A 24,059-nucleotide genomic window follows, 5' to 3' on the forward strand; every position below is an offset into this window, starting at 1 on the left:
CTTGCATGGAAAACGCAACAACAAAACACATAACATTCAGACGGAATGTTCTGTATGCACATGTCTTAACATCGGGTCTGACATCTTGAATAAATCATGCACAACCATATTAAACAACCTGCAGAAAGCTGATATCACATGTCAAGACTACAAGCGTGACATCTTGTGATAACACTAAGTTTTACCAAAATTGATTCCAATACATAGAACCAACACACTAAATACTCATAGTGACCATATCGAGTTCTAAACACAATCTTCAGAATATCTTTTGGCTTCATATGAATCTGATGATAACCCAATCGCAAATCAATCTTACTAAACACACAAGCATTAACTAACTAATCCAACATATCATTAATTCTCAGAAGAGGATACTTATTCTTGATAGTAGCCTTATTCATCTGCCAATAATCAATGCACAACCTCATGATACCATCTTTCTTCTTAACCAGCAATGCTGGCGCTCCCCACATCGAAATACTAAGTCGAACAAACTTCTTCTTAAGCAGATCCTCTAACCATTTCTTCAAATCACTCGGCTCAAAAGAAGACATTCTATAAGGTGACATTGACACAGGATTAGTACCAAGTACTAAGGCTATGGTAAACTCAACCTCGCACTCTGGCGGTAAATCACTAACGTCCTCTGGAAATACATTTTGAAAATCATGCACAACTGGTAGATCACTAATCACAACTTTGCTTTCAGCCTTCAAAGAAGTGAAGATCATAAACACCTGAGTGCAATCCTTTAAGGATTCTTCCACTTGATTATCATACATAAACATCATATCTTAACCTTCTTTGTATTTTGGAAACAACACAGACTTGTCGAAACAGTTGATATGAACACGGTTGAACTCCAACCAGTTCATTCCCAGGATAATATCAAGTTGACTTAACGGTAAGCAGACTAAGTCAATACCAAAGTCCTTACCATATATAGTCAAAGGGAAATTCAAACAAACCCACAAAGTAGTCACCGAACCATTAGCTAGGGTATCAATTACCATACTCCCAACCATAGAAGACATTTCAAGATTCAAGTTTCTAGCACAATCAAGAGATGTGAACGAATATGTCACAACCCGTGTCAATCATAGAAATCATAAAAACACCATTAATAAATCGCATGCCTCGAATTAAGTTATTAGATCTAGTAGTCTTTTCTCCACTTAAAGCAAAAACTTTCCCTCCAGACTGAGCTTTCTTAGGTTTCTGGCACTGAGTATTAATGTGACCTGATTCTCCAATCAGTAATATGGTGTCATATCTCCCCATACTTGAAACATTTCTGACCTAAACTCTTGCATTCCTTAGCACGATGACCCATCCTTCCACAAATAAAGCACCTGAAAGAAGAAGAAGTGTCTTCCTCAATTGTCTATTTCCCACCTGAAGCCTTCCACTTCCCTTATTCAGCTGGAGCCCCATAAGATTTTCCATAGTTTTGACTCCCACCTTTCTTCTCACTCATACTCTTATAGTGAGTAGATCTAGCACAACAATCTTCATCGTAGATCCTACACTTATTAACCAGCACATAGAACTGAAGAATCTCCTGATACCTGATGAATTGCTTGATCTATAGACATAGTCTAATTTCAAACTTGATACATTTAGACTCTTTACCTCCTACCTCATTGTAATTCGAGCAGAATCTAGACAACTTCTTAAACTTCGCAACATAATTAGAAACAATCATGTTTCCTTGCTTCAGCTCAAGGAACTCGATCTCCTTCTTGCTACATGCATCATCGTGTTAGTACTTCTCAAGGAACTCAATATTGAAATTTTCCAAAGTGATCTGAGTACCTAAATATCAAGCCTTTGACGAGCATTGTCCCACCAATACTCTACTTCCTCAACCAGCATATGAGTACCAAATAGGACCTTTTGTGCATCTGTGCAAGCCATCACCCTGAAGATTTTATGAATCTCTTGTATTCAAACTTGATCACCCTATGGATCATACCTCCCCTTAAAAGTCAGTGGATCGTTCCTCTAAAACTTCCTCAGCCCACAAAATTCATCTGCCATTCCATGTTGATTCTGCAGTGCCTGATTTTCCTGACCCATCACATATGCCATTCCAGTGATTGCACGATCATTTCTCTACACATCAGTAAACAACCATTAGAAGAAACATATAACATCACCAAACCTAGTCGGATGGACTGACTTGCTCTGATACCACCATCTGACACCCTAAAACCCCAACTCATAAAATAAAGAATAAAATCAACAATTTAGGATGCTACTCAAACATAACATGCATACTTTCCAATTATTTTTAAAACTCGCAGCAGAACTTAAAATAAATAACATAACTTCAATTATCTCTTCAAATGAGGTACTTAATTAAATTAACAATATTCAAACATTAACTCAAAACAAATTAAATGTCTTGTTCCCCGATGTTACATATCAGAGCATTAAACCAACTAAATAGAACTAAATGATAAAATAAATGAAGAAAGCTCAAATGTCATCTTCCAATTCACAACACACTTACTCCTCATGGGTATCTATACAACAATGTATAGAGCAACACAAAACAAACAATAAAGGGGTGAGAATACGCTCAAATATATTAACGGTGTAAAAGAATGCAAATGTAGCTTAATCACACTTTGAATAACTCACATTCAATTAACACAAAAACACAACAATTCAATTCACATAATCTTTATGTATGTAATGTAACTCACAACCCGACTCTATGCATGTCGTACCAATTTGGACATCTGAGGTTTCTTACTAATCTTGTCTACTCAACAATGGTTCCTCATTCGAACTGGGCTCCCACTTCTGAACCACGGGTCCACACTTTTCAACCTTAGATGATTAGTGGTCCTCACTTGTGAGCCTGTGACTCACATCTTTCAATACACCGACACAAAATTATGCATGCCATACAAAGTAATGTAACAACAACAATTATGGTTCCACTTTTTAACCATAAACAACATGCAATACAACATTCATAGTAGTCCCCACTTTTGAACTTCACACCTCAACATAACACATACAATTACATTCATCCCACATGATTATATTCACAACATCACAACTCATAAACAAAATCATGATTCACCACTTATAATTTTGTGAATTAACTCAATTATTATTTCATTACCGTAATAATTCAACTTAATTAATTAATTTCATAAAATACACCAAAATAGTGGTCACACATTGACCACACGAGGAAACAACATCGAAAATCAAATTGGTCAATTAAAATAGGTTCCTGGCGGCAATGAGAACCAGTTCGCCCCCTGGGTGACGACCGTCACCCATCCCGTTGTACCCCCTCCTCACAAACTCTTCACCCCATGAGGACTGACAGGAAAATCGCGCCTGAAGACCATGACGGTTTACTCGTCACCCTTAGTCGCTTGATGGAAAGCTCGTCACGCTCCTGGCGACTGTCACGCTGATGCAAGAATCAAAACCTGTGTTTTTCACCATGGGAGCTTATTCGAAGCTCTGATTTCAACAGCGAGTACCCAAAGCGCATATAAAATAATAAATACATATTATACAACAATCAAACCATCACATACACATCAATTATCATTCAATTTCATCAATTACTCACAATTTTAAGGTTATGTATATAACACCAAATATACAACAATGACATTCATAATATTAAGGTTCATATCCATCTATCATGCATAAATTCCAGCAATATACAAAACACGAAATTATACATTAAACATGACAATTTGCATGGATTTTATACAATCATCATCAAAACTCACAAAGCATAACAATAGTGAAGAAAACTTAGAGGAGGGTGAGGATCCCTTATTACACTTCATGCAATACACATATATTCAAGTAGTTCCCCATACCTTAATTTCCAACAACTCCTCAAGCTTTATCTATAACTTTTTTCTTCTCTCTCAAGTGCTTATTCTCCTCTTCCCGCACTTGCTTATTTTTCTCAATTTCCAAATTTCTACGTGCTGACAAGTTTGACTCCACTAACCCATCCTATTAATATTAACCTAATTTTCATATTTCTAATTATTCCACCTTTACCCTTAACTTATCTCTACTTTCACCATACTATTCCACACCTTTTAATATTTCTAATTTCCACCTAAAACTCACCACTACGCCAAATAAGGGAAAAGAGGGCGCTTTTTTTGGCCTATAACAGCGCTTTAAAGCGCCCTCTAATCTGGCGCTGGCATAGGTAAAGACAGCGCTTTTTTTCCTGGTGAAAGCGCTGTCTAAAGTGGCTCTTTAAGCCCTTTAAGGGCCACTTTAGAGAGCGCTTTTTAAAGAAAGTGCCCTCTAAAGTGGAAACATTTAAGGGTTTAGAGGACGCTTTTACTGGAAAGCGCCCTCTAAAGTGGAAACTTTTAAGGGTTTAGAGGGCGCTTTTACTGGAAAGCGCCCTCTAAAGTGGAAATTTAAAGGGTTTAGAGGGCGCTTATTTTGGGAAGCGCCCTCTAAAGTGGGTGGTTATTTAAATTTTTTTTTTTAAAAAGCGCTATATTTTTTTATTTATTTTAGACAACCTGTATATTGAAGCAGTACACCCAAAACTGTATAATTTGAAGCCCTTTTTCACACATTGCATTCAACAAGCCTTATATACAACAATCCATACATATACAACAATCCACTGATATATAATCATTTAACTTCTAAAGATTCTAAATATACAACCAATTCATAACTTAAAAAGAAATAAAACTAAGTAGCAAAAGCATCTCTGAGATGTATGTTTTTTTTGCTAGCAGCAGTCTTCTTAACAACAACCTCTTTTTGTTCAATATCAATAGCATGAACCTAAAATATCATAAAATTAGTTAGGTGAAGTATAAGATCAAGAATTAACATTTTCTATGCATAAATATCATATAATTGTGTTTATACCTTTTTTTTTTATGCAACTGACTCGATTTGCTGCGTAATCCCCTTATATTTTTGGTCCCTTATCTTTTGAAGATAGAATTGATATTTGTTTAGATGGACATGTTCCATTGTCGTAGAGGGATACTTTCAAATATCCAGCATCCTCATCTACGCGAATGAGGCTTGACGACAATGGAACATCTCCATCTAAACAAATATCAATTGATACTTTCAAGTATCCCTTGCCCCTTGCACGAATGATTGACTTCATAATAGCCATTTTACTTGTAATAAAGAAAACAATTAAAATCAGATGACAAATATAAAAACAATTAAAATCATAAAAGTCATTTTACCTGTAATAAAGAAAACAATTAAAATCATTTGACCTGTACCTTTTTCACTAAGTTCTCTTTCTTTTCTTGGTTGGAATATGTTCTACATGTCTCTTAACAACACGGACGGTTGGACTGATTCAAATACCCTCATTATGATCATTTCTAATATATGAATCATTTGATATAATATTCTCATCTTGATCATTTCTGGTAAACGATTCAATCTCAACATCAATATCACCTTGATCTCCAGTGTTTTCATCAATTACTTTGTTGGAAAAAAGAACTATAGACCATTTCGTACTTTTCGGATCATTGACATAGAACACTTGTCTAGCTTGAGAGGCTAGAATAAAAGACTCATCTTTGTATCCCACCCTATTAAGATCCACTTGCAAAAATCCTGACTTATCCATTCGAATGCCGTTATTATTTTCAACCCACTTGCAACCAAATATAGGAATCTGAAACTTCTCATAATCAAACACCCAAATGCGCTCGATAACACCAAAATACGACAGATTTGCAAATTTGGGGTTTAAGTCCTTCACACTTGATATGTGCATTGCTTCAGCTACCACGGTGACACCACTATTCTGCATAGTACTTTTATCATCTTGTTCTTTGGTATAAAATGTGTATCCATTAATCGCGTATGCGCTATAAGAAAAAACATGGAAACTTGGACCATATGCTAAGCATCTCAACCTTTCTGTTATTGAAGCGGGATCTGAATAATACTTTGAATAAATATGATCCTTAAACCAAGGTATAAAACATCGATTGTGCTCTCGTACTATCCAATTTTCATTTCTATTGGGATTTAAACCTCGGAGAACATCCTTGTGAATTTCAACATACGGCTCAACCTCATTCTCATTGTGCAAAACATACAAATGCACTTGATCCCGTTCGACCCTTGATATTGCCACGATTTTATTTCCAATTAGATTTTTTCCTTCTTTCTTTTCGACAAGCTGAGACTTGGGGAGTCCGATTGACTGAACATTAGACAAATATTTAGTACAAAACTCAATCGCTTCTTCAACAATGTATCTTTCAACCATACAACCTTCTGGTCGACTTCGGTTCTTCACGTACCCTTTTAATATTTTCATATAACGTTCAACAGGGTACATCCATCTCATATAAGTTGGTCCACACAATTGTGTCTCTTTCACAAGATGAACAACTAGATGTACCATTATGTCAAAAAATGATGGAGGAAAAAACATTTCAAGCTCACACAAAGTAATAACGATTTCTTTTTGCAACATTGGTAAGATCGCAGGATTGATCACCTTACTGCAAATTGAGTTGAAGAAAGAACACAACTTAGTGTAACACCTCAAAATTTGCCCTCCTCTCTTGGGACTAGCTTAACATATTGCATATCATTTTTAGGTCATTAGGCATTGCATATTGCATATCATGTGGTTACATTGTGTAAGCCATTCTCCCAAGTCTTGATCAGAAGATAGGAGGTCATGGTGCAAGCTATGGTTTCATTGGACTGGTCATTAATCATCTGAGGATGTGGAGGTCCAAATTAGGGTTTTGTGATTCTCAAGGAGATTGGTTTTAATCTTGATTGAAATGATTCATCATCATCATCATGGTTTGTCATCATCAAGTATTGGAGCATAGTCCTTGAGATTAGGGTTTTGACCACTGGCCAACCCTAATCAGGTGCATTGGGCCAATCAGGGCATAGCAAGGAGATGGGGTCTATGATGGATATGGGGATCATCATGTGATTATATGGAGCTTATTGAGGATAGGGTTTCATCCTTGAGCCATTTCATCAGAAGATTGGGGCTCAGATTGATCAGTGCATTGCCTAATTCATCTATCAGTTGAAAAAGTCAACTGTGGTCAACTGTGCTTGATTTTATGGATTTGGAGGTGGGAGAGAGTTGGATACACTTCATTCATGTTGAAACAAGCTTCATTTGACATGTCAAAGCTCAAGAATGGAGAAAATAAAGTCAGGACAAAAATTGCCAAAAATAGAAAGTGACTTGTAATGAAAGTTTCCAAAAATGGAAAGTTTTTGACCTCAAAATTACATGTCCAAGGAAGCTTCAAATGAAAATTTGTTCAACATGAGAGTTGTAGATCTTGGTCTCACCTTTCCAAAAAGTCCAAGAACTTGAAATTTCCATGTATGGTTGGCAAGTTATGGTCCATTCAATTTCAAAAAAGACCCATAATCAAAGTGGCATAACTTTCACATGGAGTGTCCAAATTGAGTGATCTTTTTATGAGCAAACTCCATTTAACATGTACTTTCATGGTGCATAATTGGAATTCATCAAAAATGGTCAATGCAAAAAGTCAATTTTCAAGTGTACAGTTAAAGATCCAAGGGCAAAATGGTCCAACTTGAGAAATAATTGGAATTTTGGCATGGGAGTTTTTGCAACACCTCACATATGCCAATTAGAGATGGTTTGAATTGTCATAAGTGTTCAAGGTCCAATATTTGGCTAGGTCATTTTTGAACTTCACTTGAAAATGCAAAATTTGGCATGACATAGTGAAAATGAATATTACAAGGCCAATTGCCATGGGATCAAAGCCAACACATCACAAATGATATTTGGAAGATGTCTGAGCTGTCATACAGCTGTCATGAGCCCTTATGTGAAATACCAATTTTGCACTTGCATTGAAAATTCCACATTAAGCTAATCAAGTGCATTTTTGGTTAATTGGTGATTAGAAGGTGATTAAGCAAGAGTATAAAGCCTTAATTGTAACTGAATTTGGATCAGAATCACAATTCACAAAAGCTTGTAACTGTTTTTCCCTCCAAAAGTGAAAATTCATCAAGAACCTTCATCAACCAAATTCATTGAAACTTCATCAATTCTTCATCATTTCACGAAATTCTTGTTGCTTCCTCTTCCATAGATCATAATCTTCAACTGTTTTGAGGAATTGGAGCAAGGAGGCACTGAAATCGTGACTGTTCATCATTGGTTCATCAATGGAGTTTGGAGATTTCTCTCATCTGGATCAACATTGAGCTTAGCTACGAGTTCCATTCACCTTCCTAAAGCTTCTTCTTCATCTGTTTGTGGATTTTGCACGTGGAAACGCAAGGTTTAGCTTCTGCCATCACAACAAGGTTAGAATTCGAAACTCACTGTTGTGTAAATCTTGATATGGTTTAGGTAGATCTCATCATGTAGAACATCGTGCAACTCGTAGTTTTTGAATTGATTAACTGTAGAGAAGGTTATTTCGATTTGAAGTTTTGATGTAGTTTCTTTAAATGCTCGATCCGTGAGATATAGTAGAAACTAGGAGATTTCGTTAGCATATCTTGAATGTACATGTTAAGACGATTCCAACGGTTATAGATTTGTGAGTTTTGGTTAAGATTTGAGCGAAACCGCATTGGAAGGTTGAAGAACATGAACGCGTGTTGATGATGAAGAAGTCTGGAATATGCTGCGTTTGATCCACTGAATTGCAAGGCCAATTTCAAATGTTGTTTACCGCCAAGTCCCAGCCAATGGAAACGCGCCACTCCATTAATGGAGGCGACGTCGTTTTGGCCTTGTTTCCTGTAATTACGACCGTGCCATTGGACTTAATTAATTATATTATTTCTTAATTTCTTTTTCATTTCATTTTCAATTTTGTTACCACAACTTAGAAAATTGATAACTCACTCAAAACTCATCCAAATTTTGTGAAATTTTTTATGCCATGTTCATGAGAATGTGTAGAATTTTATGATGATTTTTGTGAAATTTTTGCACGTGTGGAAATTTGATTGGCCTATTGATTTTGTTCATGTGTATATTTTTACATGTTTCACCATATCCTTCATGAAATGCTCATACTTCCAAGAAATGAATGAAAATTTTTGTGCTTATTCTGGACATGTTGATGGTGATTTCCATGTAAAGTTTGTGAATTTTGGATGCTTGGTTGATTAGATATGAATTTTTGGATTAAGGTGTGACAATTTGTGTCACACCAAGCTAGGTCAACTTTCTGATTTTATTTAAAATACTTAGGGATGTTGATTTGAGCTGAAATTTAGTGTGAATGATCATTGATATGTCAAGATAACATGTGATTTTTGCTGGAATTTTTGATGTCATTTTCTAATTGATTGATAATTTTCTTCTCTGTGTGTTCATTTGGTGATCTTGTATGACACATGTTGGCATTTTGATTGTGAAATCCTCATATGGTACTGGATGAAGATGAAATTTGATATGTTGATTATAGACACATTTTGGGACATCATGCTTTTGGTCCCATTCATTTATTAATTGTTGTCACTGTTTTATGAATTATTGAAATGGATGCTTGCTTGGATGTCTTGAATTGGCTTACATAATTGTGTCTGGACTTCTTGATTTTTATTGACCTACTTTCTTTTGTCCAATTGAGCTGAAAATTGACATGCTACTTGTTGATTGTGTCCTGTTTAGGTGTGAATTATTTGAGGATTTTTGGAATTGTTTTGGTATGCCTTTGATTGAAGTCATTCTGTTTGGACTTTTGGTGTTGTATTTGACCTAGTTTGTGGTATATTGTGCATGAATTGATATTGGTGAATGGTATAAGCATGGGACCAATTGCATTTGCTTTTGAATGGTTTTAATTTGATTTTGGATTGGTTTGGCTTGCTGTTTAGATTTTTTTCTCCCTTTTGGACCCTAGGCTTGGCCTAGTGGTCTAGTTTCTCACATTTGGTGTGGATTTTCAGGATGAAATGCACAATGCTTAAGGAGATTGCTTCAAGGCAATTTGAATTGAGTTTGGTTGGTGTTTATGAACTAACATGACTTTGTTTTGTAGGGATTGATGCTTGAGCTTAGGCTTATAGCTTGCACTTGTGTGCATTGACTTGTGTTGCTTGTACAGATTAACTGATTAACTATTTGCTGTTTATTGTTGGTTTGTCTGAGTACTGATGATACTTGATTGATTTCAGGTACATTTAGTCGCTTACAGTTCTTTAAGAACTTGCTTGCTGTTGCTTGGTTTTTTAACCAGTGGAGGTAGAATCTCTATACTTCATGTAGTCTGGAAGACCTGGCCTGTTACCTGGCCAGGCAACTGTCTGAAGTCCTCCTTAAGAGGCGATGTTTGTGGTTGTTTACTTTTGTGCCAAGCAGGTGAAGACCTCTACGAGGCAATTGGCGGATCATAGGGATATGCAATCTATCCCCCGCTATTCTGTGAGTCGTCCCTCTGCTCACACGGCCGTGTGTTGATGCATTGGGACACAAACCCAAGATCTTGTGTTGTTGCACAATTGAGTCAGAGTCTTGAGCGTAGAAGGGTCCCTCCATTCTGGACCCACGCTCCTTTGTCTGAAGCTCTCCCTGGTCAGGGATAAGAGCTGTGAAGTCTAATCTTCACTCACCTTTCATCTGCTTCACCTTAGCCCCGCAATGGCAAGGTTAAGAGCGAATACTACCCATGTACAGATGACTTGCTTCGGCAGTCAAACCCATTGTTTGAGCCTCACTTGACTGGTTATAGTGTGTGCTTTGTGAATATTTGTTTGCTCTGTTTGCTTGTATGCTTGTATGCTTGTTTTCCTGGATAGGATTAGCTTGCAGTTGTGCAAGTAGGTAGAAACCGTAACATAGGGCAATGATGCATGACAACACTAGGCTCGAGTACAGCTCCCTGGTAGTGTGTCTCCCCTTGGTTTCTGGCTAGATTTTCTTTCCCTTTCAGGGGAACTACATCGCCCTGATCCTCGTGCCAGACGAGGTATGTAGGCAGGAGACCGTGCGAGGTCTCTCCGGGCACTTTTTTTTCTTTTTGTGTGTGTTTGCTTGTTATCTTCTTGTGTGTCAGGATATGGACGTAAGCCCAGCGATTGGCTGTACGTATCCTGATCGTGTGTTTGGTTCGGATGCTGATGTAAGTCCAGTGATTGGCCTTCAGGCTCCATGTTTGCCGGTGTTTCTGTTTGCTTGTTTGGCGTGCGTGAGCCGAACTACGGCAGCTCTGATTCTCGTTCCAGACGAGATACGTAGGCATAGGATGCGACATCCTATCGAGCTCTCTTCCCCTTAACCCCACCTGTGTTGTCTTCGGTGCGTGTGTGTGTGATGTTTAGCAACCTTTTCTTTATTTTAGAACGTGGATCCCGTCGAGTACGACGGACGTGAGGGGTACTAATACCTTCCCCTTGCGTAACCGACTCCCTTACCCTTTCTCTTTGGTCGCGAGACCATTTCCTTTCCAGGTTTCTCTGAGTGTTTCCTTTCCCTATCTTGGGATAAATAACGCGCAGTGGCGGCTCTGTGTTGTTTTTTGTTTCAGCCCGCCGGTTGTTTTTTCGCGGATGCGACACTTAGTTATAGAGCTTCTTACTTTTTCTGGAAGAATAGATCGTATACCTATTGGGAGAAAATGTTCCATTATAACATGGCAATCATGGGTCCTTAAACTCTTTAACTTGAGGTCTTTCATAGACACAAGTCTTCTAATATCTGAAGAGTACCCTTCTGGAACTTTAACTTCACTTAGAAACTTACACAATGTTTTTTTCTCCTTTCTAGATAGAGTATAAGCAGCAGGCGGTAGATATGTTCGTTTTCCTTTCTTCAAGGGTCCTAATTCAGTTCTTATTCCCATCGCTATCAAGTCCTTTCTTGCCTTAAGGCCATCCTTAGACTTTCCTTGTATATTGAGTAACGTGCCAATAACACTTTCAAATACATTTTTTTCAATATGCATAACATCAAGAAAATGTCTCACATACAAGGAATTCCAATACGGCAATTCAAAAAAAACTGACCTCTTCTTCCACCCACTTTTGACAAGTGTCTGGGCAAAAGGCTTGCCAAACTGAGTATCCAAATCTTTCACCTTTTCAAAAATTTGATCACCCGTCAATATAGGTGGAGCTCTGCCTTGTTCTGTCTCTCCATTGAACGCCTTTCTCCATCCACGGTAGTGATGATTTGAATTTAAGAATCTCCGATGACCGAGAAAGACATTCTTCTGACCAAACTCCAAGCGCTTCCAATCTGTTTTATCTTCACAAATAGGACACGCACATTGACCTTTTATGCTATACCCTGATAGATTTCCGTATGCTGGAAAATCATTAATTGTGCCAAACAACATCACCCTCAAGTTGAAACTTTCTTTCCTATATCCATCATAAACCTCCACACCGGTCTCCCACAAAATCTTTAAATCTTCGATTAAGGGCTTCAAGTACACGTCTATGTCATTCCCTGGTTGTTTAGGTCCAGAAATCAACATAGACAACATCATGTACTTACGCTTCATACATAGCCATGGAGGTAGGTTATAAATCATAATAATCACAGGCCATGTACTGTGTGAGATACTCTGGATACCGTGTGGGTTCATTCCATCAGTAGATAATGCCAAGCGAAGGTTTCTTGATTCTTCTCCAAATTCAGGATAATCATTATCAATTTTCAACCACTGTGGTGAATCTGCCGGATGTCGATACTTTCCATCTATAATTCTTTCATCTGCATGCCAGGTCAAGTGTCTTGAATCGGTTTCACTACGAAACATGCGTCTAAATCTCGGAATAACAGGAAAATACCACAAGACTTTTGTTGGAGACAACTTGTTCTTATATCGCGAGACACCGCATTTAGGACACTCAATTAACGATGCATACTCATTTCGAAACAAAACGCAATCGTTTGGACATGCATGTATCTTATCATAGCTCATGCCAATAGAGCACAACATCTTTTTGGTCTCATATGTTCGATTGGGAAGAACATTATCCTCAGGAAGCATATCTTTCAAAAGGGCTAATAACTTTGTGAAACTTTTGTCCGACCATCCATTGCCCGCCTTTAAGTTGTACAACTTTAATACCGCAGACAATCTTGTGAATTTAGTGCAACCATCATACAAAGGTTTCTCTGCATCACTTACCAACCTCTCAAACATTTCGGGACAATCCTTAAGATCTCCTTCAAGTGCTTCTGCAATCTCTTCAACTCGATCACAATCGTATGTATCTGCGCCACTATAGTTTGAGGCATAGGTCGTACTATCCCCCGGTTCAACATTCTCGTTACTTTTCTCACCATGCAAATTCCAACATGTATAACTTCGATCAATTCCATGCCTCATTAGATGCGATGTCAACTGAACTGCGTCAACCCGTTTCCCATAACAACAACCCAAGCAAGGACATATCATTCTACTGGGGTCTTCGGCGTGCGCAACGGCAAACTTAACGAATTCTGATACCCCATTCTCGTACTCTCTCGACAATCGATTGGAAGACATCCATGTTTTATCCATTACTAATTAGAATAAACAAAAATCAATTTCAGAAGAGAAACCAAAAATGGGATGAGACAAAACAATTTCGCTTTATTGAGTTAGTCTCTGTGCAGGGCATTCATGTCTCCATTTACTCTATCAAATAACATCCATACCTAAACTTCTTAAGTTACTAGCTACACTATGTACGCTAAGTTACTAGAATCAAAGGTTTCTAATGTCTCTATAATGCAACCATAACCGAACCCTAACAACAGTCTTTGAATGTGATTCATAGCGATATCAAATTCAGCAATTTAAAAACCAACCGTCAATTGCCTAATAAACCCAAACTATTTTAATGACTATGAATATTGAAACTTTACAGGTCGAAACAAACGTAGCATAGACAACAATAACATAAAACTGAAATGGGGCAAAGCTAAAATAAAGCAATAGTGCAAGTAATAATGTATGCTAGAATAAATACACTCATAAGCTGCATCGTGTACCTTTGATTGGTAGAAGGAGGAAACGTCGTAGATCTAACAGAGGTGGAAAGAGAACGCCTTAGAAGTAGCGAAAATCGTAGCAGTGAGAACCCTAACGTGAAAAAGAACGAAAATAACAGAGAGTGAAATAACAAAACGCGCAGTATGTTATAATTTTAATGTTTACTAAAGGGGACCTTAGAGGGCGCTTGTGGAAAAAAAGCGCCCTCTAAAGGGGGCCTAAGAGGGCACTTATGAAAGCGCTCTCTAAGGCTTTCCAGAAGCGCTTTATAAACTGGAAATGCACATGGACTTATAACAGCGCTTTATTAAAAGCGCCCTCTAAGGGTAACCTTAGAGGGCGCTTTCTGAAAAGCGCCATGTATTGTTGTCCCTCTATCTCCTCCTTATTTTTTCGCTTCACCTTAGAGGGCGCTTTATTACAAAAGCGCCCTCTAAAGTGCGCTGTCTATTGCTCCTTATTTTTTCGCTTCATTTTAGAGAGCGCTTTTGTAATAAAGCGCCCTCTAAGGTGCGCTGTCTATTCCAGTTTTTGGCGTAGTGCACATTTTTACTATTTCTCCTATTTAATTGTTATTTACTTACTATTGTATTATTTTAATGAAATAAAACTCTACGAAATTTCAATAGACCCCAACAAATTCCAAATAATCACATAACATATGTTATCACCAAAATAAATAATTAAAGTATATTAAATCACTCAAATAACTAATTAAAAGCAATAAAAATTCAATTAAATAAATTAATCGAATTTGGGGTGTTATAACAGCAGACCCATGTCTCATGCCCTCTTCATTTGTTTGGATTAAAATGACAAGTTTTGGCCTATTTCCTCTCAAATGGTCCCTCGTTCCCATTGGTTTGGTCAAGAATTGTATAAGGGCTCCATTGACTCCCCTTGCATGTGCCCTTTACATATCACCTCCTAAGCTTTGGATTACTTCATTTAAGTTTTGGTTCCCCATATCCATATCATCCCCTCCCTCTTGAAGAGAATTATACCTCGAATTGAGCTCATCATAACCTACATCTAAATGAGATAAATCAGAAACATTGGAAGTGACACTCACCAGAAAGTTTTATCTTGTTGGCATTGCCAATAATCTTTAAAAGAACTTGAAATGTACCATCTACCCTTTGTTGTAATTTGGAATTTCTTTATAAACAAAAACTTTCCTTCCTCATATGAAACCAAACCCAGCCTTCGGGTTCAAACACCACTTTCTTTCTGTCCTTATTTACATATTTAACATAACTTTCATTTTTATTTTAACTTGTTAATGTAATTTTTTTACAAAGTCAGCCTTAGCTTTTCCATCCTTATGCTTCAAAAGATAAATGTTAGGCAATAAGAATAAATCAAGAGGTGTTAATGAATTAAAACTATACATATTTTCAAAAGGGAAAAACTGTGTGGTACTATGAACATCCCTATTATAAGCAAATTCCACATGAGCTAGCAATTCTTCCAACATTTTAAAATTCTTTTTAATGATGCCTCTAAGAAGAGTATAAAGAGTTTTATTGAATACCTTTGTTTGTTTAATACAAATACATTACTACTGTGTATCTCAGACCCCCCGTTTCTTCGTTGCCTTCTATACTACAATGTCGTTTGTGCCTCAGCAAGAATGGAATCTACAATGGTCCTCCCATAAGTGCCTTCCAGAAAGTCTCTTTTTCATATACCCTATCTCGCAAGATTCATAATACGGCGACAAGCAGACAACACATCAAAAACATGATATGCCCTAACATATTCCTCCTCTAATATATCATGATTGAGCTGGCTAAAAAGCTCTTCCTCATAATCCAGTGACATATAAGGATGTGACACTTTAAAATACCACTAGATATGGCAGTATTTCCAGCTTTAGTCTCTAGGAGTTACGGTACTTCGTGCTTCAACCAATATTATATGATTACAAAAATCATCCTACATGTCATCTATCTCTATGGACTATAGTAGCAGGAGAAGATTCAGAGGGGTCTCTTGAAACTAACTACATATACCCGAACTGACGCATGACTCTCTCAAGCAAACATAGATACATGAAACGTGACCCACGAGTCAACCATCCTGACGGTGAAGGTCGTACGGTTGGAAGTGTGTATTATATGTTGTTGTACGATCAAGATAGGGCTTCATCGACTGGTTCCCTCTAATCGGGACAAATGCATAAGCATGTGGCATATCCTCGGTGTAGCCATCAACATATGACCAGCCAAAGATGTGTGGGAAGTGTTGGAGGATCCTTACCTGAAAATGATACGGATGAATTGTGAGGGCAAATATGCCTAGTCCTTATTTTAATGATGTCAAACCTTTCTAGTCGCCCAAAACGTGTACTTTGGACAGTGTCATCATATCATAAAATGCATTCATCCTCTAACATGTTTAAAATACAAGTTCAACATGTCCAGGCATATAAGAGCATATCATAGATGTGAACCATGCACATGATAATCGTTAATATCCTAGGTTCATAAGAGATTGGTTTAAATTGGTCAAAATACATCTCAAAACTCATTTTTGAGAGTTTAAGAACGATGACTCCACTCATGACTCGGAGCATAACTCTCGGGTCTGAATAGGTCGAGTCAAAGGTCGACTCAATCTTGGGAAAACTGAATGAGTCGACTCATCCACATGTTGCATCGACTCATTGCCTATTTTCATTTGAAACATGTAGCCACAGGTATGAATAGGTCGAATCATAGGTCGACTCAACCCTGGAAAAACTCTGTTTGAGTTGACTCATCCCTTGTTTGAGTCGACTCATCGCCTGTTTTACTTGAATAATTTTGCCTCAGATTCATACAGGTGTAATTTTGCAAAGTAATTCTGTTATGTCTGTTATTTGGTTCATGCATCATATAAAAATTCTAGAGTCTCTTCTTCAACAAAAAACAAGAAAAGTGAAAGATATACACCAAAGTGCTCTTCATCTTCATTCTTCATTGAATTTCTCAATAATCACACATAACAATCTTTGTTGAGCATTATGTATTGTTGTGGTGATAACGTCCAAATAAGATTGTGTAATCTTAGTTTGGGTTGAGCCTTTGTGTGGGTTTTTCTTGAATAAAACCATTGGGGTTTTGTCCTCCAACAATTTGGGGTTTTTGCACTAACCTTTGCTTCGCAGATTCAGCCGAGTGAAAAGTTTGAAGAACGGTGGGTTCGGTCAAACAAGTAACGGTAACCGGAAGATTATTAAGAAAGCTTAGGGTTCAAGCGACTTGCGATCGAAATCAGCCGAGCTAAAGTTTTGGAGAACGTGGAGTTCTTGCAATAAGGTAGTTGTAACTAAAGGTTTGTTCGAAGCGCTTGAAGGAATTGGTTCTACTCGAATCAAGGGGAGAGAATCAAATAGGATCTGCAACAACACTACGGGTTGATTGGTGGTGATCATTTGTTCTCTTGTATTGGCTTTGCAACGTGTTAATAAAAATATCTCAATTCTAGATTTAGAATTGTGGGCGGACGTACCCTAAGAGAGGACGATAGGGGAACTGCCTCAACAAATCCGGTCTTGTTCTATCTTTCTCTTATCTATTTGAATTATGTATTAATTACATTTTGTGTGAAATTAATCGTTAAATCAATATCGCTTGATTGTTGTGCATAGTAACTGTTTGATAAATTGGTGCAATCACTTTGATTTCAAATGAAAAAAATACTGCACATTCAATTTGAGTGAAATTAAAACTTGGTGTGGAGTGCTCATCAAGTGTTTGATAAAATTAATCTCACACAAATCTAGTAATATTTTACTTGCTCTCTTATTGTGTTTACGCATTATTAGAGGTAACGATATCAAAGATAGTGATATTTAATCGATTGATTTAGATAGTGGTTGATTATCTCTATCTTAGTTATTCCATTCGGTTTCATACATATCCGATCTTTCCATTAACGAATTGTTTAGACAATTATAATCTAGGGTGCTTCCACAACCGTTGAAAACATTTTTAAAAGGCGCTAAAATTCAAAAACTGATCTATTCAACCCCCCTTCTAGATCGATACTATCATCTAACAAGTGGTACCACGAGCGCCGGTTCATCTAGTGCTTCGCATATAACTTGTTAGAAAATGAGTAACGATCCTAAAGGGGCGTACAATAGGGTGCCTATTTTTATCGGTGAAAACTACAGTTATTGGAAAGATTGTATCCGTATCCATATTAACTCTATTAATAGGAAGGTATGGAAAGTCATCCAAGATGGTCCTATGGAAATAACCATGACCAATGCGGATGGTGTTGTTATACCTAAACCTGAAGCATAATGAAATGAAGAAGATGAGAAAAAGTATAGCTATGATTGGAAAGCCAGAAATATGCTCATCACCACCATAGGTGTTGATGAGTATTATAAGGTTTCCCATTGTACTAGTGCTAAAGCTATGTGGGACTCATTGCAAATTACCCATGAGGGAACCAATGATGTCAAACTAGCTAGAATCAACAATTTAACTCAACAATTTGACCTTTTTCATATGGAGGATGGTGAAACCATTGTCGATATGCAAAAGCGATTTTCTCATCTAATCAATCGGTTAAATGCTCTTGATAGAGCTACCCCTAATGATGTTGCTACTAATAAAATCTTAAGATGTCTTAATAGGGATTGGCTACCAAACCTCACCGCGATTAAGGAAGCCAATGATCTAAGAACATTGGACATGACAACATTGTTTGGTAAGCTTCAAAAGCATGAGCAAGAGCTCATGAACCTTGAGAAACATGAGAAGAGTCAAAAGAAGGAAAAGAAGGAGAAAGTTAAAGACACTGAAAGGAAGTTTATCGCTTTAAAGGCTTCAAGATCTAAGTCATCAACCAATGATACGTGTGATAGTGAATCAAGTGATGATGATAAAGATTCAAATAAAGACATGGGGCTGTTCATAAGGAGGTATAACCGATACCTTAGAAAGAATGAAGTTCAATATTCAGATAAAAATCTTGTCAGCTATAGAAGACAATCAAAATTCCTGAATCGAGAGGAATGTAAGACAACTAAGTCAAAAGGATCATGCTTTAATTGCGGAAAGGTCGGTCACTATAAGCCGGACTATCCCTTGTTGAAGAAAGACGAAGGAAAAGACAATCGCCACAACAAATCTAGCAAAGCTAGAAGAGCATACATTTCATGGGAGAGCGATGGTGATTCCTCAAGCGATAACAACTCAAGTGATGAAGAAGAAATTATCAATCTTTATCTTACGACTTATTGTCGCAACCTGAAAAATACAGTGTGCGAAAAAACAACCGGCGAAAGAAAATGACAGAAGAGTCGCCACCGTGCGTTATTTATCCCAAAGGAGGGAAAGGAAACACTCGAAGTAAACCTGAAAAGAGGAAAGGAAAAGACAAGGTCTCGCAACCAAATCTTGGGTTCGGGAGTCGGTTATGCGAAGGGAAGGTATTGGCACCCCTACGCATCCGTAGTACTCTACGGGATCCACTTTTGTAGTTCTTGTCTAAAGGGTGTGAGTTTATCTTGTGCTGTTTACTAAAAAAGGGGTTAAATGAAAATGACTCGCGCGGATGTCGCATCCACTGCATACGTATCTCATCTGAATATGAGAGTCAGAGTCTTCGTAGCTCGGCTGACCTATGGGTTTGGGGGATGTGTGCTCGCTAAGACATCGCGTCTTATGCCTACGTATCTCATCTGGAATGAGAATCAGAGCAAGCCGTAGTTCGGCTAACTACGGGGTTATGGATTGGGTTTTGGACGAACGACGTTACTATGCAATCTACCGGATGCTCGACCTTTGGAGACTTCCTCACCTGTAGTAGAAGGAGTAAACGTGTGTTTAGGAGAAGAAAAATCAATGAAGGGTTAGGGTTTGGGATGCTCAGGCAAAAGGGAAATCCTGGACGAAGGAACCTGCATAAAGTAAACACACAAAACATTGCCTCCTATCGAGGTCTTCCAGCTAAGAAAGCGGTAAAAATACGAGAAAATGTAAAAGTACCACACGGATAAAGATCCGAAGTAACAGTGGTTAACGGAACAAGGAAACCCTGAGATCCTCCCAAGCTAACACCATCAAAGAAAGTGAGTCAGTACAGGTAATCGGAATGAAACCTCCAGGGGGTATCCCACAAATAAAGTGGAAAACCACGCAAGTTATCCCTGCAAAAGTCATGTGAGCCCTCACAAAAACTCAACAAACAAGTTAGAGACAAAAAAATAGGGTTATCAAGGGTTGCCCCCAAATCAAAATGTAACCACTTGAATCATGCCATTAAAATTCACAAAAAAGACATGCATCAAAAGGGTATCAAATTCACCCATAATACCTCAAACATTCAGAGTATTCAAATTCAAAGCTCAAAGGTAATGGGAATAAGGGCAAACCTGATTGGAGAGCTTGATTGAAATTGAGTTGCACCCGTGAGGTTTACAAAATAATCTTTAGGGTTTATGTGAGGCAGAGGAGATTCTGTGCAGTTGAGTTCTCTTCAGGGTTTGGAGGCTGCCCTGAACTCTGTTAGCTCTTCTCTCACTTTCTTTTTCCAGCCAGGGTAATAGGAATAGAATGCCTTTTGTTTCACTGAAACTCTGAATTTATAACCTGATTTTTGTGGACCTGTGGGCTCAAATGAGAGAGGTCCAAGTCCAAGATTTTTTCTTTTATTTATTTATTTATTTATTTTTTTCAAAACACGTGGGCTTCGCCTAGCGAGCATGACAACTCATGAACAAACCTTTGCTCCTTCAAGATTAACGTTTTGACTGACGAATAGACCCCTGTTGGAAGTAACTCAAGTCTTTCCCTTGTGTTGACTGGTCATCTAAATAGAGCCCACAAAGTGTCCTGGATGATGTTCAAGCTTCTTGGATCCGATTCCGATTGCCAAAATGAAATGCAAATGCTAAATGACCTAAAAATGAATGCATGCATGAGGTGTAAAGCGTATGCTTCCAGGAAAAATGAAGGGTAAATTTTGGGGTATTACACTTATCAAAAGAATAAAAAGAATGTAAGTCATTCTAAATATGATCATGCTGATAAAATGTCTTATTTTGATTTTCAAAATGCCTTTAGTACTTTACACAACGAGGCCAAGGAAGCTTTTAAACGCTTAGCTTCAAATAAGAAAATTTTCTGTTATTTAGAAAAGAAGATTTCTGATTCCGAAAAGGAATTAGAAACTATTAAGCATTTTATGATAGAGGCTACTAAAGGCAAAACTGAAGACGATAAGGGATTTTGGTTTAGATGGTCTGGATGTGAAACTTGTCACATTTGGCAAAGAGAGGCTAGAACTCTTCAAGCTAAGTTAGACAAGGCTTTACAACCTAAAGTTACCTTTGCTATTGATCAATCGCATTTTAGAAGTAACATGAATAATCCTTATCAAAAGTACACTTATGTGGTAAAGGATCAAGTTAGCAAAAGCAACTCTCATCCAAACTTAAATTGTCAATATTGTTGCAAAAGGGGACATAATATTGCTAAATGTCAATTTAGGAGATTTTTGGTTCCTAAAGGCATTTTTCAATGGTTGCCCAAATGCAACACAAGTTTCACTCACACACTAGGACCCAATGAAAATTGGGTACCTCCTTCCCTTGTTTAAATTTGTAGGTGGAACGTCTTAAGGATACGGAGAGAATATGGATTCTCGATAGTGGATGTTCAAGACGCATGAGGGGTGACATTTCCTTGTTGTTTGACTTTGTGGCTAAGAATAAAGGGTTTGTAACCTACGATGATAATAACAAGGGGGTGATACTCGGAAAAGGTAGTGTAGGTAACCCCTCCTCTACTACTATCTCAGACGTCTTTTTAGTTAAAGGCCTTAAGCACAATCTCATCAGTATTAGCCAATTATATGACAAAGGATATAAAGTATCATTTTCAAAAGATTGTTGCATGATTGAACATAATGACAAAAAGAATGATGTTCTTAAGGGTTGGAGGGGAAATAATGTATACATGCTTGACTTGAATGAAGCATCTTTGACTAACGCTAAATGTCTCGTCTCCATGAGTGAAGACTCGTGGCTTTGGCATAGGCGATTAGTGCATGTCAACTTTGACTTGCTAAATAAAGTTGTTGCAAAAGATCTAGTAGTTGGTCTTCCCAAAATCAAATTTCAAAAGATCACTTATGTGATGCGTGCCAAATGGGAAAGCAAACAAGCATCTCGTTTAAATCTAAAAATATTGTTTCCACAACAAGACCCCTTGAACTTCTCCATATGGACCTTTCTGGGCCATCTAGAATTAAAAGTCTAGGTGGTAACTACTATGGTTTTGTTAGAGTAAATGGCTACTCTATATTTTGCTGGACTATCTTCTTAGCAAGTAAAAGTGACACTTTTTATACTTTTGAAAAGTTTGCCAAGATGTCTCAAAACAAATTGAACACTAGCATAGTTACTATTCGAAGTGATCACGGAGGAGAATTTGAAAACTACCTCTTTGAGGAATTTTGTGAAACAAATGGCATTGATCATAATTTTCCTGCTCCAAGACCTCCACAATAAAATGGAGTTGTGGAACGTAAAAACCAAACTTTTCAAGAGCTTGGAAGGACTATGATCAATGAAAACGACCTTCCTAAATATTTTTGGGTCGATGCCATAAATACGGCTTGTTATGTATTGAATATGATACTCATTTGTCCTATTCTAAACAAAACCCCTTACGAATTGATAAAGGGAAGGAAGCCTAATGTTTCACATCTTCATATCTTCGGATGTAAATGCTTTGTATTAAACAATGGTAAAGAAAACCTTGGTAAATTTGACTCAAAAGCTGATGAAGGTATCTTTCTCGGATACTCTCAATCTAGTAAAGCATATAGAGTATACAACAAAAGGTTACTTATTGTTGAAGAATCTGTGCATGTTTCCTTTGATGAATCTTATTCGAAAATTGTTGGAGAAGGTATTATTGTTGATAGTGCATGTGTTCCTTCGAAAAAAATAATAAAAGATCAAGAAGAAAAGTGTGTTTAACCCCATCTGGAAAAAGCTGAGGAGGAGCCGAATCATATTTCTGAAAAGAAAGAAGAGGACCATTCTATTAATAACAATGATCTTCCTTTGGAATGGAAATCTTTTAAGGATCATCCCATCGATGATATTCTAGGAGATATCTCAAAGGGAGTTACCACACGGTCAAAGATAAGTAACTTTTGTTATCATTTTTCTTTCGTCTCTCAAAATGAGCTTAAAAACTCCAAAGACGCATTACTCGATGAACATTTGTTTTTAGTGATGCAAGAGGAACTTAATCAATTCAAAAGAAATGAGGTGTGGGATCTTGTTCCCCTTCCGCGAGACCATCGAGTAATCGGCACTAAATGATTGTTTAGGAACAAGTTAGACGAAAATGGAGTTATAACTCGCAACAAGGCTCACCTTGTTGCTCAAGTGTATAACTAAGAGGAAGGCATCGACTATGAGGAAACTTATGCTTCGGTTGCCCGACTCGAGGCTATACGCCTTTTGCTTGCCTATGCTTATTCTTAAGATTTCAAATTATTTCAAATGGATGTTAAGAGCGCTTTCCTAAAAGGTTACATTAATGAAGAGGTCTATGTATCTCAACCTCCCGGCTTTGACAACTATGAGCATCCTAACTACGTTTATAAGCTCAAGCATGCTTTGTACGGTCTCAAACAAGCCCCTAGGGCATGGTATGAGCGTCTTAGCAATTTTCTACTAGAGCAAGATTCTCAAGAGGGAAGGTTGATACTACCCTTTTTATTAGGCGTCAAGGAAAACACTCTATTTTAGTTCAAGTCTATGTAGATAACATTATTTTTGGATCTACTAACATAAATTTGGTCAAGGAATTCTCTAAGTTGATGCAGGGAAAATTTGAAATGAGCATGATGGGAGAGCTAAATTACTTCCTCGGAATTCAAATCAAGCAACTTGAAGAAGGAACTTTTATGAGCCAAATGAAGTATTGTAATGAGCTACTTAAGCGCTTCGATGTGGCAAACTCCAAAGTAATTGACAGTCCAATGCCTATTGCTATTAATATGGATCAGGATGAAAATGGTAAGGTCGTAGATATAAAAAGGTAT

This window comes from Lathyrus oleraceus, chromosome 7 (assembly GCF_024323335.1).
Source record: "Lathyrus oleraceus cultivar Zhongwan6 chromosome 7, CAAS_Psat_ZW6_1.0, whole genome shotgun sequence".
Lineage (NCBI taxonomy): Eukaryota > Viridiplantae > Streptophyta > Magnoliopsida > Fabales > Fabaceae > Lathyrus > Lathyrus oleraceus.